Genomic DNA, 18,020 nt, shown 5'->3' on the forward strand with positions numbered 1-18,020 from the left:
CAACAAAAACAAAAGCTGCTTACAGAACAAGCAGCACACAGGGTAAATAAAACATTTAATATGCCATACAGTCAGTGAGGCCAAGCGTATAAATGGCACCATAATACATAATGTGTGCAGCACCCGCCACCTTTTAAAAATAAATTGCCTGGGAGATCATTACATGTGAAAAGGTTTCTCTTAAAAAGAAAGAGAGAGCCAGAGAGAGAGCAACAACTAAAGACTGAAAAATTGCAGGAGGTTCAATTCAACCCTTGCTTATGTTTGTGTCAGTCAGTGTAACCCAGGGCACAGGGCCCCAGCAGCAGAAGGATCACCTACAACAGGGATGCAACACATGTACCCAACACATGTCCAGTCTGCACTTAGCCAGCATTTCCACAAAAGCAAGTGTTGCTAGCCAGAAAGATCAGAGAAACGAGGGTTCAGCCTCTATGCTGACAAGACCCTAAGGAGACCTCACCACAGTTGAAAGCTGCCCTCCCCCTAGGGGAACCTCTGACGTGTGCACACGCTGCCTTCCCCTGACGGTGAATGAGTTTGGGGAGCTAGAACATTGTGCAGCTCAGGAACAACAAAGAACCGTCAACATAGAGAAAAAAAAAACAATAAAAAACCAACCCTCCTCCTAATCCTTACTAGAAAAACTTGGCCTTTCAGAAAAGCAGCTTCTTGGTAGAATTTAAGGGCCAGATCCTGTCCTCAAATGCTTATACACAACTCTCCTATCTCAGTGCAGAGAAATCCATCCTTTCATTCCTCCACGTAGTGCAACGTCTACTTACTCTGGAGTGAAAGTGCCAAAAAAATAATGGAAGAATGTTATGCTGGACAGTGGTAATGGCTACCGGTGAGTGAATCTTTGAATCGAAGAGAATCAAAGCCCTTGATCAAGTCAATGTGCAAACCAGTCGTAGGCTCAACGGAAGGAGCAATGAAGCCCCTTTAAGTAGTGAGACAGCTGGAAATGGGTGGCTAGCAACCAAGGCACTTGGCTGCATGGACAGGCCTGATCAGAGCTAACCTAGATCGGCATGGATTTCCCTGATGGAAAGCACAGGGCTAGGACACTGGGTTTGTAGGCTGAAAGTGTTAGAGGCAAAATCCAGCAGAAAGCCTGGAGAAACCTGTGAGCAAGACTCTGACAGGAAGCAGAGAGTCAGAGCTTCTTGAGCACAGAGTTTGCTGGGGCGGCACAAGGTGGTATTTCTGAGCAAGGAAACTGCCTGCTATTGTGTGTTTCTATTGTATTCAGAGAAACAGGACTTGGTGCACATGCTTTGTTATTAAACAAGATTACACCAGAGAAATACTTGATTTGTATCATCAGTTTCTCCTAATGGAAACAAACCTGAAGGGACTGAATATTAGCTAACTGCTCAGGTCAAAGGGGCAATGATACAATGTTTTAGAATGGAAAGCCCCAATCCAACAAACATTTACATAGGTACTTCGCTTTATTCATGGGAATAGTTCCACTGAAGTTAATGGGGCTACTCACAAGAGCAAAGTGAAGTGTCTGTGTTTGCAGGATCGGCGCTCTACGCTTCATTTCCCTAATTTATATTTATTGTAAAAGTTGATTTCCCCAGTGATTGTCAGGCTATCCTACATCATCATATTCTATCTTCACCTCCTGGGCTTATTCGACTGGATACTAAGTGATGGGTATGACCTAAGGGTGGTGACAGACAGCCTAGCAATGCCCTGCTCTACAGGCACTTATACGTCAGAGAATTAATTTTAGTCAAGCACACAGAAGTCTATGGTGGTCTCTGCAGTCTCGGTGTGTCTAGTCTGTTATACAGTCCACATTTTATTTTAATTTGGCTCTCTCTCTTTTTTTTTTCCTGTACACAGTTGTCACTCTTAAAATATTCCCTGAGCTTGAAGGATTCTAGTGTTTCTAATGTAATGCTCTAAAAATAAGGAATCTCTCTGGAAATGGCAGTATCTTTCAAACTGGTGGAACTTTTCCAGTGTCCTCACTGTACATACTCTATTTATAACCTGGTTCAATTTCTTCTCAGTGTGTGAAAAAGTGTCTTGTTTTTAACTATGCCTAAAAATGCTGTGATGACAGCTCAAATCCTGTGTTTATCTGATTGAATGGCATGTGTTGGCAGATAGTAAATCTGAAATTAAACCAAATTCTAGCATCCTGCCAGTCACTGAATATTTTATCTGACATACCCAGCTAAAATAATTTGAAATTAGCTATGGAAAGTAACCCTTGTCCTCAGCACTTCCATTCCAACCACATCAAGTAAAGGTTTAATTCAGCATAAAATCACTTGGCTGCTGACTCACAAAAGTGTAACACGATTTTTGGGACCTGCATTTGAGCTGGCTACTCCTTATTCTAGAGGGAAAATCTCCTGTCTTGTGATTGTGGAATGCCAGCTTGATTAGGTATTTCATGCTGCCCCTTCACTGAGGGAAGAGAAATAATCTTGAGGCACTCTACTTGGTACGCTCAGGGAATCACCAATGTCTTCTTGCAGGTGCTAGCTCTTCCACAGCTGAATGAATACCACTTAATTGAGGAAAGGGTTTAAACGGGCTGCAACTTGAGGGTATTCAGGCTCATCCTTGATTGACAGCTCTGTTCTGAAGGCTAGTCTTGGATGCACCTTTCCCCTCTCAGAGCTTGATTAAATTCTGCTCCCTGCACAGCTGTGAATAGGTGGATCAAAGAACCCAAAAACTAAGATCCCTGCATCATAGGAGGCAGGGAGTTAAATTACATGAGTCCTTTGCTTAGCAGGGAGCTTTACAGCTCCAGACTGTGGAACTTATTGATTTTTTTCCCTTGGGAACCTATTCTACTTGACAGGCACCATTTAAGGTCGAGAGGCATATCTTTCTTCTGATTTGGTTAGCTACACCTGATGCATGATCTGCAGCCTTCTAGGCCCTGTGTTACTTAGAAGACTGAAGCTGTTTTAAACTGGACTGAATCCTGAGTCAAACATTAAGACCAGGTACTTTATTAGAAGGACACAGTGAACTTCAAAATCACATTGAAAATGTTTAATTGACTACGGCTACATGTAACACCTAAGATGATCATAACTTGAAGCTGGTGAGGAGGAATATTGTATCCTATTTAGTTAGTTTTGTTTCCAATGTGAATTTGAAAGCACTTTGTGTTTAGTGAGTTTCACCATTTGGTTGATGGTCACTGTCTTGTGAGCTTGCAATGATAATGTCTTTCTGATGTTCTGCTCTGAGGGGAGATCGCCTGCATGCTCTTCCCTGGCCCTTGCAAGAAAGTTTTTAACAGTAACACAGCTGCTGATGCCCCGCTTGGTGCGAGCAAGGGATCTGTGTTTCTCTGGACTACCACACAGGGCCAGGAAGAAACAGGAGCCTGGGGCAGCCAGAACCCCCTTCTTCCCTCTCCAGGACATGCAATGGTCAGGTAGCAATAGGACCTGGGGTGGGCAGAAGCATTCTTTACTTCCCAGGCCTTTTCTACAGGTCTAAGGAAGGCATTTATTTAGGGTTCCCAACTTTGTAATATTTAAAAACTGGACACTCCAGCAGGAGTGCTGGAACCTCTCCTTCCCCACTCTCTCCTCCTGAAGACCTACCTCTTCCCCCTAGGCCTCACTCCTGCCCTGCTTTTTCCCCCAAGACCCCATTCCTTCTCTGCCCCTTCCCCATGAAGCCTCGCACCCATTTGTTCCTCTTTTCCCCTCCCTCCGTCACCCACTGCTTTTCCCCTCTCCCTGCGTGGGTTAGGAGGGACTCGCCTGCAAAGCTGGGTCTGGGAGCTGCAGCTGCCTGATGCATGTAGGAGGTGGCCCTGGCTGAGTAGGGGCTGGCATGGGTGTTGACTCGGCGCCTCCCTGTCACCCCCCCCCCCCCCGCAGTAACTGGGTCAGTAGATCTGACTGGACACCGTCAGGTCCCCTTTTCAACTGGACTGTCCAGTAAAAAATGAAGCACCTGGCCACCTTACATTTATTTCACTCAGGTATATTCATTAATCATGGCCTCTAGCCACAGCATTATTTGTATCTGTCACTGGTGGTATGGTGTCAGTCAATACCAGCATTAGTCTGATTATTTTCTTTGGGGTATTGCAGAATTGTACATATATATCCAAACCCCTTTTCATGCAGAGTTTTAAAGAGACAGCTGTGCATTTTAGTATATATATTTAGTATTTATATTATGGTAGTGTCTTGAGGGTCCAATGAAATCAGGTCCTCTGGTACACTGTACATACACATAAAAAAAATCCCTGCCCCAAAGAATTGACAGTCTGAATATACAAGAGACACAAAGGCAGAGAGAAAAGAAGTATTATTATCCCCATTTTACAGATGTGGAATGGAGATACAGAGACACAAAGTAATTAGACATGGTCACAAAGGAAGAGCTGAAACTGAACAGAGATCTCCTGATTCCCAGTCTAGTGCTTTACCCAAAAGAGTCACTGTGTTCTAGTGACATTAGAACATTATAGCCTGGCCAATTAGAATCATAGAAGTGTAGAACTGGAAGGGAACTTGGTAAGTCGTCTAGTCCAGTCCCCTGCACTGAGGCAGGAATATGTATTGCCTAGACCATCCCTGACAAGTGCTTATCTAACCTGTTCTTAAAAGCCTTCGATGAGTGAGATTCCATAGCCTCCCTAGGTAGTTTGTTCCACTCTTGACTACCCGTACAGTTAGGAATACAGCAGCCTGACTGCTGAGCAACACATTTCACCGGCTCACCACTGAACACAGAGTTGAGATTACGGGTACTATCACCATTGTCAAAGCCTTGCCTGGCAGTGGTCCTGGCTACCTGAGAGATTGGCACTTACTCTATTTTTCTATCTTAGGTACAAATGTGTGTGGTGGGGGTCCACCGGCACCCAACAATGGCCCATTCTGCACCTGATCTGCCTCTTCCCCCGAGGCCCTGCCCCCTACTCACTCCTCTCTGCCTCCTCCCCCTGCCGCTTGCTCTTAAGGCAAGTAAAAAGTGATGGGGCCAAGCCCCCTCCCCCACTTCTGGCACCCACGTTGTGCACCACTTAAGTCCTTAAAATAGGATTTAAGTGGTGCATAGGCATCACACTCACCCTCAATATCGGGGTGAATTTGACTATTGATGAACAGTGTGCAACTTTCCATAATGAAACTCACCTGCTTTCAGGTTTCATTACAAACCTAAAAATCCAAGCCCAGGTTTATTAAGGTTCACAAACCTTTTGAGCAAAAGTGTATTGAGTTTCAGGCAAACCAGGGACAGGTAAGTTTTAGGCAAACACAGGCCAATGCCTGGGTCACCCTTCAACGCTCTTGCTTTCTACACAAATATTTATGCTTTCAAAGCAAAAAGTATTGCTTTTGAGGTTCACCACTTTGAGTTTGGGGGCTCTTTGACCCTGAACCTCAAAGCAAAACTATAGGTGAGAACCCATATTCCACCCCTCCTGCCAGCGTGGAACTGCAGAGTTTGCATTGCTCTAATAACGGTATACATTTAGCACTGTCACTTCACCCAAGGAACAAATAGCTGTAGAAGGCTAGCTGTAACTTCTTATTTAAGACAAAAACTCCCACAAAGCAATATTATTAGAGTGGTCTGATATTCTAGTTTATGATTTTTATTCTGCCTGGAGTGAAAAGTAATTAAGAGACCAAAGCCAAAACAATCACCTGACGTTTATTATGAGTTTAAAAGATTAATACAAACAACAGCATTTAGATGTAGTTTCTAAGCTTCACAATAATCTGTACCCTAACAGGATATGCAATGGTGATGCAATGAGCCATGAAATCAAGATAAATGCAAAACATTGTCAAAACAGCCCTCACTGGCTGATCCGTAATCCTGAGGGCAGGAGTCCTTTTACTCAAATCACATGAAGAACAAATTAACTCTCTTGTGGGTATCGCATATACCATCAATAATTATTCTGGCATAAATTTATGGCACATTTTAAAGCAAATGAATAACACTCGCACTTTCCACTTCAGGTGATTTTTACCATAGATCTCAAACACGGGTGCGCAATACAATCTGATTAAATGTATGGTATAACTGTGGCACAGAGCGTTACATAATGTGCTCACAATCACAAAGAATATTAACAGCAGAATAGCACTAAGACCCAGATCTCCTCAACCCCAATCCTATATTTTATCCCTTGAACCAAGCTGCTTCTGAAATAGGCCTTGAGATTCATGTATGAGGGGAACTGAAACATAAAGGACTAAATTTAGACCTGATATAAAGAGATCCAGTTTCACTTAATACCATGAATTTTTAAGCTGGCACATTATTTCAAAGCATACTTTCATTGAGCAAATCCATTACAAATCCCTTCTCTAAATCAGAGCGTTTGTCTTTACATCAGAAAACGTGTTCCCCTCTAGAGAGCACATTGCAAGTTTTCAGTATTTTCTCCTTCCCATTTACTCTGTATTCAAGTGTATGTACAGCATTCTCTTCCAGCACCTGACTGTGCTGAGGTGTTGTTCACTTTATTTTTGTTAATGAATCATTTGTCATCCAACTGCAGCAGCTTTCCAAACATTCGAAAGAAGCAATCTGGATTTCAAATAGAAATAGCTAAAAATCAAAATCATGGTAATTCCTGAGCAAATTTGCAAGTTGGCTTCAATAAAAACTTGCTTGTCCTAGCTATCTGTTATTGCATCTGATCACAAGACTGAAACAAACAAGAATTAAAAAAACCCAACTCCTCCTATTGTTTACCCTATGATCACGTTCAGTTTTTAAATATAACATACAAGGCAGGAACTACTTGCTGCCGTGGCCCTGTTGCAGGGCGGATGCTGCAAAAGACAGATGATAGCATGTACTGCTAACAAAGACAGATTATAAACTGATTGGTTGTTAAAAGCACCGCATGTCTGCTCTTTTGGTCAATGGTTAAAAGTTGCTCAGTATCTGAAAGAAGAAACAAACCTGTAAAAGCTACCCAGTGTTTAAGGAAACATCTTGGTTTATCTATTCTGATGGCAACTGAAACTCATCAGTAAAGGGGCAAGATAGTACTTTAAAAATGCATTTGTTTTTACCAAGATATCCATCAGTCTACAGAATTCAGTTTTATGCCATACAAATATGATGACATAAGCGCCATTAATCGTTTTCAGCTTAATACCCACTGCCCCTTGAAGATACATGTTTGGCATATCAGAAAACTACCTCCATTTTTCACAGTTACCAGTCATAGGGCGGTGACACAGCCAAGTTAATCCTGTATTCAGCGATACTAGGGGAATGAATGGATTCTGATGAATGTAATTTGCTATCTCAATGACAAATGGCAAATGTGAAGAGGGGGTATGCATGCAAATATAACTGTGATAAATAAAGGCTTGTGAAGGATAGTACTCAGGAAGTATCAGGCAGACAGTTTTACAACAGCTATGCATTTCTCAGGAGATAAATCATCATCTTAAATTAAGTTATCATTATTCCTTCATTGTGAATCTCCATTGGAGTAAGACTGCATCATGGCACAAAAATCAAGCAAAATTTTATAATCAATGAGCTAACTTTTACCTGTATTCTCTTGTTTTAGGACATAAATTATTCAACGCCACAAAGATTAAATACAATGTAGTATAATTGGGCCTACATTTTCAAAAGTGACTGGTGCTTTTGGAGTTTTTGGATCTCAATTTGACACAACTTAAAGGGATCTGATATTCAGAACACACAGAGCACCCACACTCTGATAATTAAGCACCGTGTTGGACACCCAATAGTTGAAGCATCCAAAACCACTTGCTTCTTTTGAAACTTTTGGTGGTTTTAGTAATTTACAAGCTGTTGTAATAAGAAAACGAATACTTGTGGCACCTTAGAGACTAAGAAATTTAGTCGCTAAGGTGCCACAAGTACTCCTTTTCTTTTTGCGGATACAGACTAGCACAGCTGCTACTCTGAAAGCTGTTAATGTTGAGTAATGCTTTGCAATGCTGAATGCCATAGTTTCTTCTCTCCATGTATTATCAAAAGGCCGACATGAGATACAGCATCACTTGTCAAGAACCAGAGCTCTGAATTTATTACCTAGGATCAAAATCAAAGAATACTTGGGGGCATATAGATCAGATTGGGATCCTTTTATCAATTCTCCAAGATGTTCCTTGTGTTACATCTCTAAAAATCCCTCTTTCATTACATTTCCATCTTGATGTGAAATTCTGTTTTTTTATTGGAAAATGGTTCACATTCTATTCAAATTGTAATTATAGAAACAGACAGCCCCAAGGAATACAGATAAGAAAATAACAAGACTTGCTGTACATAGGATTTGCAGAAAAAGAAAAGATGCAACACAATCTGGAAGGAGCATGTGTCCTGTTAAGTTGAATCACCTTGTTTATAAGTCATTGCAGACAAGAGGTGAAATAGAAATGGGAGATTCCACTCTGTCTTCAGTGGGTCCAGGATTTCAACCAGGGCTTTTTGTTTGGTTTTGTTTTGTTTTTTTGAAGGGTATAACAATTTCTCACTTTCACACTTCTTGTTACTCAAAAGGATAATTGAAAACCCCCATATAAACCAAAGCACTGATAAATTTCAGTGCATGTCTATCAACTCACTTCAAATCCAAAGAGAATTATTACATGTTTTCATTGATCTGACTGCATAAAATTACAACTGTGTGTGTAAACTTAACAATATATGAAGATCATCCTCCTTTCAGAAATCCAACACAACGGTGGCACTCAAAATAGTGAAACTGAAGATATTTTGGAGGGGGAGGGGAACTTACATGAATATACATTACTATTTAAAAATGCAACATTTATATTTACACACTTGGGTCCCCATCCTGCAAAGTTGGTTCATAACTTTAATTATGTGAGTAGTGGATGGGACTACTTACATGTGCAAAGTTATAAAACATACCTAAATCTATGCAGGATCTGGCCTTAGTAATGTTTTCAATACACGTAATTAGGTTTTTAAAATCCATTTCAGGCCAAATAAAACTGACACTATCCTTTTCTAAGAATCTCATATTGAGTTATTGCCTCTATTTTTCATAGCTTATTTAATCATTCTATTCTTCATCCTGCATTTAACTAGCATTCAGATTGGGCCTGATCCAAAGCCCACTGACGTCAATGGAAAGACTCCCATTGACTTCACTGGGTTTTGGATCAATGGTATTATGCCCTAACTATCCTAGCAAGAAGACAATGATACATCAGAAATAGCATTTTTGACTCCAAGTATATCTGGGTAGCCAAAAATTCAGTAAGTGGCAAAAAAATTACACATTCAGTGATGGAGTGATAATTTACTAGGATACCTAAGTTATCTCATCATCACTCCATAGCCCTCTTTGCCCTCTTTCTCTTTCACTTGATTAAGATCTTCTCTAGAGGTAATGCTGATATGAGAGATGAATAATTACTCTCTGTAATGATAATTAAAAAGTACATGCCTGCTACTAATGTTATAAATACATTAAATACATAATAAATGCATTACAGTTATAAAGCTATCACCCAAATATTTTGTTGTTCATTGTTAGGTAGAAATCCATCTTTCTGAAAAGCTCTGTACAAGAATGGGCACCACAGAGCACAACTCACCAGCAGCCACAAAGCCAGTGCCCACATTAGAACCCACACTGAACCCTACGCATGTAAATATTATCTTATCTCCCTCCTTGAAAGAAAATGTGTCACCAATTTAGCTGTCACTTGTAGAATTCATTTACAGATCAAATTAAACACAGTAACATGAGCCTTTAAAGACCATTTCTAAAGGACAAAAGCTGATTTGCTCAAAATACCTAGTCCCTATCCATCTCTCTCATCCTAATGTAGAAGCTAATCTTTGTGATCAGAAAAAGCAGAGCCAGGGAGAGTAGGTGACTAAGAATGATTTTCAGCATTACTGGAAGTGACTCCACTACTCCTGGGATACACAAAACAGTATTTCTGTCTCAATGAAGAAAGTCAGTACAGGATCCTTTACTTAACAAGTGCCATGTAAACTAGGCACTATTATTAAAACTTTTTATCTTCCTGTGTCCTACCAGACAGTTCTCCCTTCTTTTTGTACAAGATGTTTTACATGGAAGCAACTGCATCCAGTATTTGATTAAGACCTTGTTGTGGTTAGGACAAAATAATAAACTTTCACTGTGTTGAAGAAAAACTTTCACGGTGTTCTGAAGAATTATAGAATGACAAGTTACCAGCAATCCCCAACTCGTAGTGCCAGCCGTCCCATCTCTCTGCACCACCAATTAGCAGAAGGACCACCAATCCTAACTCTCTCCACCACTTCTAACAAGCAAGACTAGTAATCTCCAGCACATCCAGTAACAAGACTGATTAGGGTTTTGGCATATGATTGTGGATTATGACTTGGCCAAACTGTCCCTATGTTAAAGATGATTAAGCAAGCTTGATATAATTGACAGGCATCTTCAATAGAGGATATTGCAACCTTAATATACTTCATTCTAAAAGCTCTGCTGAGATATAAATGTCAACTGTAGTCCAACATTTTTCATGGCAGGGGGAAGAGAACCATCTTTAAGGAATTAGTATAAAATTAATTAATAGATGGTAATAGAATGACAGCTTTCCAAAAATCGTATATGTTCCAGCATTTTATTGAGTCTTGCTGCCTAACCTTTAGTACAGTAATTCCATAATATGCATCTTCTAGATCTAATTCTGCTTCGTAACCGGAATGCCAAAGATGGCTGTTACGGATTTCTGCTACAGGTCACAGCAAAGATGCAGCAGAGGCAAATAGGCATTAATTTACATTTATGAGAGGGGAAAAGAAAACATCTCATTTGCATTTGTGCTATACGCTGCTAACCGTCCATTCTAGTTACTCACCATCAGGATAGAAGAGGTTCATATTACAAGGACGTTGTTCACGTGCAATTGACAACAGTAGCATAATTTATATCAACTGCCCAAATGCACTGTTGTGTACAAAATTCTCAAAGCTATTTATTGTCAAATGGACAATGCTAAATGCACAAAAATGTAACTGTCATTAATTCATGAAATAAAGTATGTTTGCACAGTGCTCTGGAAATGTAAAAGCACTTTGAACAGCAAGGGCTAACCATTATTATTTTTACTTGTGTGGCCTTACTATATAAACCATAAACCACTATCACCTCTTGTGGAAAGTTCCTTTGGGCCAGAGCCAAATCCTAGCACAGTATATAGCACTTCTGATAAAATACAATATCTGTCAATGGTCCTATATTGATTTCAGCTGAAAATTCTCTTTAAGACATTCATTGCTATGTTCTTCACAATATGTGTTAGGTAAAATGTACTTCATGGCTTTGCAATGTTATACAGACTTATGAAAATAAGCCAGTGTTTTATTTCATTTTTCTCATGTGCCTAAGACACCTAAGAATGGTTTCGCCTTCACCACAGTTAACCCTGACATAAACCATGTTATAGGTTGTATGTGAGACACATGTTGGCCTAGTGGCCAAAGCACTGCACTGGGACTCCAGACACATCCATTCTATTCCTGGCTGGGTGATCTTAGACAAGTAATTTCCTCTCTATGTGCCTTAGTTTCCCCATCTGTAAAGCATTTTGAAATCTGCTGCCAAAAAGTGCTATTTAAGATATTATTATTATTATTTATTATTACTACTATATAATCTCATTCTACAGCCACCGAGTTTCTCTCTGCTTTCCCCTTCTCTGATCAGCCAACTTGTCTTCTGTTCCTTATGTCTGGATGACAGAGCAAACTGGCATAAATATGGATCTTTCTCCTGATGTATTTTCAAAGGGCTCCCTTATCTGTACCTACAATATTTATGAGAATATTCATTTGCATAGCACTTGAAAAAAATCTTCTTGTCTGCTTGTGAATGGTGAGTAGGAAACTTGAACTAAGCTACCAGATTCTGCAGAATTCAGAATCATTTAATCATCAGTTATATTTTTGGCTCTTATAGTTCCATTAGTAACCTCTTAAATGTGAACAAAAGCAAACCAGGGCAATCTTTACTTCCTGAGTGTCCGCAACGACGTAGCCTCTACGTACTAGAGACAATGCATGAACGTAATCCCTTAAACAATTTAAGTAAAGATAATTAAGTGTAGCTCTAACAAAAGGAGTACTTGTGGCACCTTAGAGACTAACAAATTTATTTGAGCATAAGCTTTCGTGAGCTAGAGCTCACTTCATCGGATGCATTTGGTGGAAAATACAGTGGGGAGATTTATATACACACACAGAGAACATGAAACAATGGGTTTTATCATACACACTGTAAAGAGAGTGATCACTTAAGATGAGCCATCACCAGCAGCATGGGGGGGAAAGGAGGAAAACCTTTCATGGTGACAAGCAAGGAAGGCTATTTCCAGCAGTTAACAAGAACATCTGAGGGACAGTGGGGTGGTGGGGTGAGAGGGAGAAATACCATGGGGAAATAGTTTTATTTTGTGTAATGACTCATCCATTCCCAGTCTCTATTCAAGCCTAAGTTAATTGTATCCAGTTTGCAAATTAATTCCAATTCAGCAGTCTCTCGTTGGAGTCTGTTTTTGAAGCTTTTTTGTTGAAGGATAGCCTCCAATTAGGTCTGTAATCGAGTGACGGGAGAGATTGAAGTGTTCTCCGACTGGTTTTTGAATGTTATAATTCTCGACGTCTGATTTGTGTCCATTTATTCTTTTACGTAGAGACTGTCCAGTTTGACCAATGTACATGGCAGAGGGGCATTGCTGGCACATGATGGCATATATCACATTGGTAGATGAGCAGGTGAATGAGCCTCTGATAGTTAATCCACCCTATAACGGAAACCTACTGACCACTATTGCTACCTACATGCCTCTAACTTTCATCCAGATCATACCACACGATCCATTGTCTACAGCCAAGCTCTACGATACAACCGCATTTGCTCCAACCCCTTAGACAGAGACAAACACCTACAAGATCTCTCTCATGCATTCCTACAACTACAATACCCACCTGCTGAAGTGAAGAAACAGATTGACAGAGCCAGAAGAGTACCCAGAAGTCACCTACTACAGGACAGGCCCAACAAAGAAAATAACAGAACGCCACTAGCCATCACCTTCAGCCCCCAACTAAAACCTCTCCAATGCATCATCAAGGATCTACAACCTATCCTGAAGGACGACCCATCACTCTCACAGATCTTGGGAGACAGGCCAGTCCTTGCTTACAGACAGCCCCCCAAGCTGAAGCAAATACTCACCAGCAACCACACACCACACAACAGAACCACTAATCCAGGAACCTATCTTTGCAACAAAGCCCGTTGCCAACTCTGTCCACATATCTATTCAGGGGACACCATCATAGGGCCTAATCACCTCAGCCACACTATCAGAGGCTCGTTCACCTGTGCATCTACCAATGTGATATATGCCATCATGTGCCAGCAATGCCCCTCTGCCATGTACATTGGTCAAACTGGACAGTCTCTACTTAAAAGAATAAATGGACACAAATCAGACATCAAGAATTATAACATTCAAAAACCAGTTGGAGAACACTTCAATCTCTCCGGTCACTCGATTACAGACCTGAGGGTGGCTATCCTTCAACAAAAAAACTTCAAAAACAGACTCCAACGAGAGACTGCTGAATTGGAATTAATTTGCAAACTGGATACAATTAACTTAGGCTTGATTAGAGGCTGGGAATGGGAATGAGTCATTACACAAAGTAAAACTATTTCCCCATGTTATTTCTTCCCCCCCCCCCAACCCCCCCTCCCCCACTGTTCCTCAGATGTTCTTGTTAACTGCTGGAAATGGCCTACCTTGCTTGTCACCATGAAAGGTTTTCCTCCTTTCCCCCCACTGCTGGTGGTGATGGCTTATCTTAAGTGATCACTCTCCTTACAGTGTGTATGATAAAATCCATTATTTCATGTTCTCTGTGTGTGTATATAAATCTCCCCACTGTATTTTCCACCAAATGCATCCGATGAAGTGAGCTCTAGCTCACGAAAGCTTATGCTCAAATAAATTTGTTAGTCTCTAAGGTGCCACAAGTACTCCTTTTCTTTTTGCGAATACAGACTAACATGGCTGCTACTCTGATAAGTGTAGCTCTGTCACTCCAAGCACCAGCTATCTGAGCTGCAGTGCTAGCAACTTCAGTAAATGTCCTTTTAACTCCAAACATCTGAACTATTTGGCTTTTATGTCGCCCTACATTGTCCTATGCTGCCAACCATGGGTTCATCACACTTATGAGGAAAGTATAAAATAAGCAGAAACCAACAAAACGTTAACATTTTCATACCTTGATTAGAGAATAGGAGAATGATGAGTTACAGCAGGATTGAGAGGCCACTGGCAGATTCCAGGCCTAGTATTTGTAGAGGCTTTGACTTTTGGCTGACCTGGCTGGGGAATATTCTGTCTGTGTTATAACTCTCCAGATCAGAGAACATTTTAAGCCTAGTTAATATTTGGTTAAACACGCTCTCTTCCATAGTGTGAATTCATCTGGGTGGGTTTAATCTACCTAAGAACATTTAAAGTAAATGATCTTGTTCAAATGTAGTTAATAAGACTAAAATTTATAGCTCATATGCTTATTTATTCAGCATAATAGATTTATTCTTTAACTAAGAGAGAAGGAAAATTGAGAGGGGAAATATCTGACAGGGTTAACAACAAGCTACTTGAAAGAGAGAAAATACATTGGATTTTTTTTAATTATGTTTGAACTAACAGCAGATGAAACATTTGACTATGCTTATACGTTTATAAACCACTTTGGAAGAGCTAAACAGCATATTTAAACACAGCAACAAACTAAACATAGCAAGATCATCAGTCAGACTCTAGAAACGAGCAGCTCTACAGGACTAGTGCATAATTCAGCACAGCTGGGAATCTGTGCTCATGAAAGGCCTTAGGGCTGATAAAGGAGGAGCGTTGCAGGCATGTCACCTGTGAGGTGAATTGCTGGGACTGTGTTGGAGGCTTGCTCAGCACCTGCTTTGAGTCCTGGAAACTCTACACTAGAAAATCAGGTGTGAAAAATCCACACCCCGGGCGACATAGTTAAACTGACCTATGTCTCCGTGTACAGTGCTAGGTTGACAGAAGAATTCTTCCATTGACCCAACTATTGCCTCTCGGGAAGGTGGATTAGCTACGCGACAAGAGAATCCCTCCAATTGGCAAAGGTAGTGTCTACAATGAAGTACTACAGTGGCATTTTAAGCGTAGACAAACCCTTATTCTGCCTCTAAAGCACTCAGTATTTCATGGTCACTGAAATTTAAAATTATCTAATTTCAGCTAGAAACAAAAAGGGAAAAAATACAGGGGTTTGGCTCTTGGGGATGAAACACAATGACCCACATCCTCAGCTGGCGTAAAATAGCATAGCTCAATTGACCTAAATAGAGCAACCCCAACTGTCACCAGCCCAGGATCTCTTCCCAGGCTGTCAGCTCCATGCAAGTGCAGCGCATATTCAGTAATTCTCTGTTAAAAATCCATATGGCACGTTCAGTATTCGGCAGTATACGTTACTAACTGGTATTGGAACTAAATTAATTATTTGGATTTATATGACACCCACCCAAAGCTTTACAGCCTGATGGAATTTTAAAATATCATCTCCTGCAAACATTTTTAATGAAGTAATCCAGCCTAAATTAACCCACCCATATCACAAAAGAAGCAACCAGATACTAATCAACCTCTCTTCAGTAATTCCTGCTAATCTTCAGTTTTCAGTGACTGAAATACCTGACAAAACAGATGGAATTAAACATCAAACTCCAGGTAATTTTTGGCATTTTCCCCATTAAACACTAAGGAACTGAATACTTAAAACACTTATGCATGTAAGTTTAACTTTACTCATGTTAGTAATTACTTGACTTCAAGTAAAGTTATTCATGTGCATAAGTGTCTGAAAGGTCAGGGCCTAAATGATTATTTCAATGGACATAATTTGGCAACAAATATCAATTTTTAATATCCTAGGTGCAAACTAGCATCTGAAACATGTCAAAATCTCAAAAAAAAAAACAAAAAACCAAATCAATTTTCTCACAGATTTTTTTTTCTAAAAATATCGGCTCCTGCTGAAAGTGGAGTGATGGCATCTAGTTAAATTATAACCCACTAAAACAGTGGATTTAGAATAGACATTAAAGAAGTCCTAGAACTATAACATTGCAGATGTGGGACTACAACAGATCTAAGCTTTCAAGGAATGTTATGCTTTGTGGTTTGAATTGCATCTTGCTGCACCACGGGATGATGCTTTCTTGGGGGCAGAAGTATTTTCATTATCTTCTCATTTTGGTACAGAGTGAATAGGTGCCTTCTGTCTAGCTAGGAACTTTGTCTATGAATAAAAAGATCTGGTTGGAATGATGAATGATATAATTCCTAGTTTCAGAGTAGCAGCCGTGTTAGTCTGTATTCGCAAAAAGAAAAGGAGTACTTATGGCACCTTAGAGACTAACAAATTTATTAGAGCATAAGCTTTGATGAAGTGAGCTGTAGCTCACGAAAGCTTATGCTCTAATAAATTTGTTAGTCTCTAAGGTGCCACAAGTACTCCTTTTCTTTTTGCGAATTCCTAGTTATAATGCAATTTTCATGTCATCATAAACTTTCATCTATCTGTGGCACTGTATGTGTGTTACTGTCATGCACTCAGTACTGTCAACCCCAAGCATTCAAAAATCATGAGACTGGCTTACAAATCACGAGATTTTACAAAAATAATAAATTTGGAGTTATCATTTGCTTTCTGAGCCTTTAGAGTGCACTCAGGACACATTTTCAAGCTTTTTGTTGCAACCAGGGCCCTCCCTATGAGGGTGTGGGGCCCAGGAAAAATCAGCCCCCACTGGCTTGGGGGCCCCACCCTGCATCCGCTACTGGGCCGGATCCAGCCTGGTGCTGGACTGCCTGCTGCTGGTGGGGGGCTATCGTTGGCCGTAGTGCCACGGTGACTCAGGGCTCTGCTGGGGCGGGGGACTTGTTGCAGCAAAATGTGGGCAGTTGAGCTGGCTGCTGTCTCTGCTAATTGCCAACAAGATGGAGGGCCCTGCGGAAGTGACTAATTCATCTTCTGGCAGTGGCGCTGGAACATTTTTAATCATGAGGGTGCTGAAAGCCAGCCCCTTTACCCCTGTGCCCCCCAGAGCTGAGGCCGGGAGCAAAGCCAGGGGTGTGGGGCCGGCAGCCAGGACACCAGATGCAAAGCGGCAACAGAGCCACAGTATCACAGGGTGGCAGCCAGGACCCTGGGCACCGGGGCAACAGCAGAACCAGGCGTGCAGGGCCAACAGACCCTGGGCACGGGACTGGCAGCTGGGAGCCTGTGGGTGCTGCAGCACCCACACCCCTAGTTCCCGCACCTATGTCTTCCAGGACTGACTGCGCCGGCCAATCACACCGTCCCATGGGATTCCCCCAAGTATAGGGCCCAGGCCCTACCCAAGGGACAGCTCTGGCTGCGACCATGAGGATAGATTAAAAAAAAAAGCTGAGATTCTCAGCTAATCATATGCTTCTGGCAGCTGCGGTTTTAAGAAAAACATCAGATATCATGAGAGTTGGCAGCAGAATATGCTGTACGTTGCACTATCCTTCACAACCCAAGCAGGAAAAAAGAGATGCAGCAATTCTGGGAGAAATAAAATATTTATCTGAAACTGACAAATAACATAGCTATACATTCTCAAATTCTCTCTGGCCACAATCCATTTCCACTGAACTCAATGGGGACCCTTCCATTGACTTTAATGGGATTTGGATCAGGCCCTCTCGGAGACTTCTCACACACCTGTGGTACCATTCACAAAGGGTAAACAATAAAGGCCCAGTTTTCCTCCCAGCAATGTGTGTGGACATCTCCACACGGGCATCTCCACATTGCTATGCTGAAAGGGGAAGTGTCAATTCTGTAGCACATTTCCCTTCCCCTGTCCCTCCCTCACAGATGCCACTTCATGGATCCCCTTTCCCTCTCCACACAGAAAG

The 18,020-nt window shown here is 41.1% G+C and overlaps 1 protein-coding gene across 4 annotated transcripts in view; it reads right to left on the bottom strand.

The window, feature by feature from the left end:
* MACROD2 (mono-ADP ribosylhydrolase 2) overlaps positions 1–18,020 on the bottom strand; it is a 1,347,099-nt gene that overhangs the window by 120,149 nt on the left and 1,208,930 nt on the right. The window lies entirely within an intron of this gene.

This window comes from Dermochelys coriacea, chromosome 3, assembly GCF_009764565.3.
Source record: "Dermochelys coriacea isolate rDerCor1 chromosome 3, rDerCor1.pri.v4, whole genome shotgun sequence".
Lineage (NCBI taxonomy): Eukaryota > Metazoa > Chordata > Testudines > Dermochelyidae > Dermochelys > Dermochelys coriacea.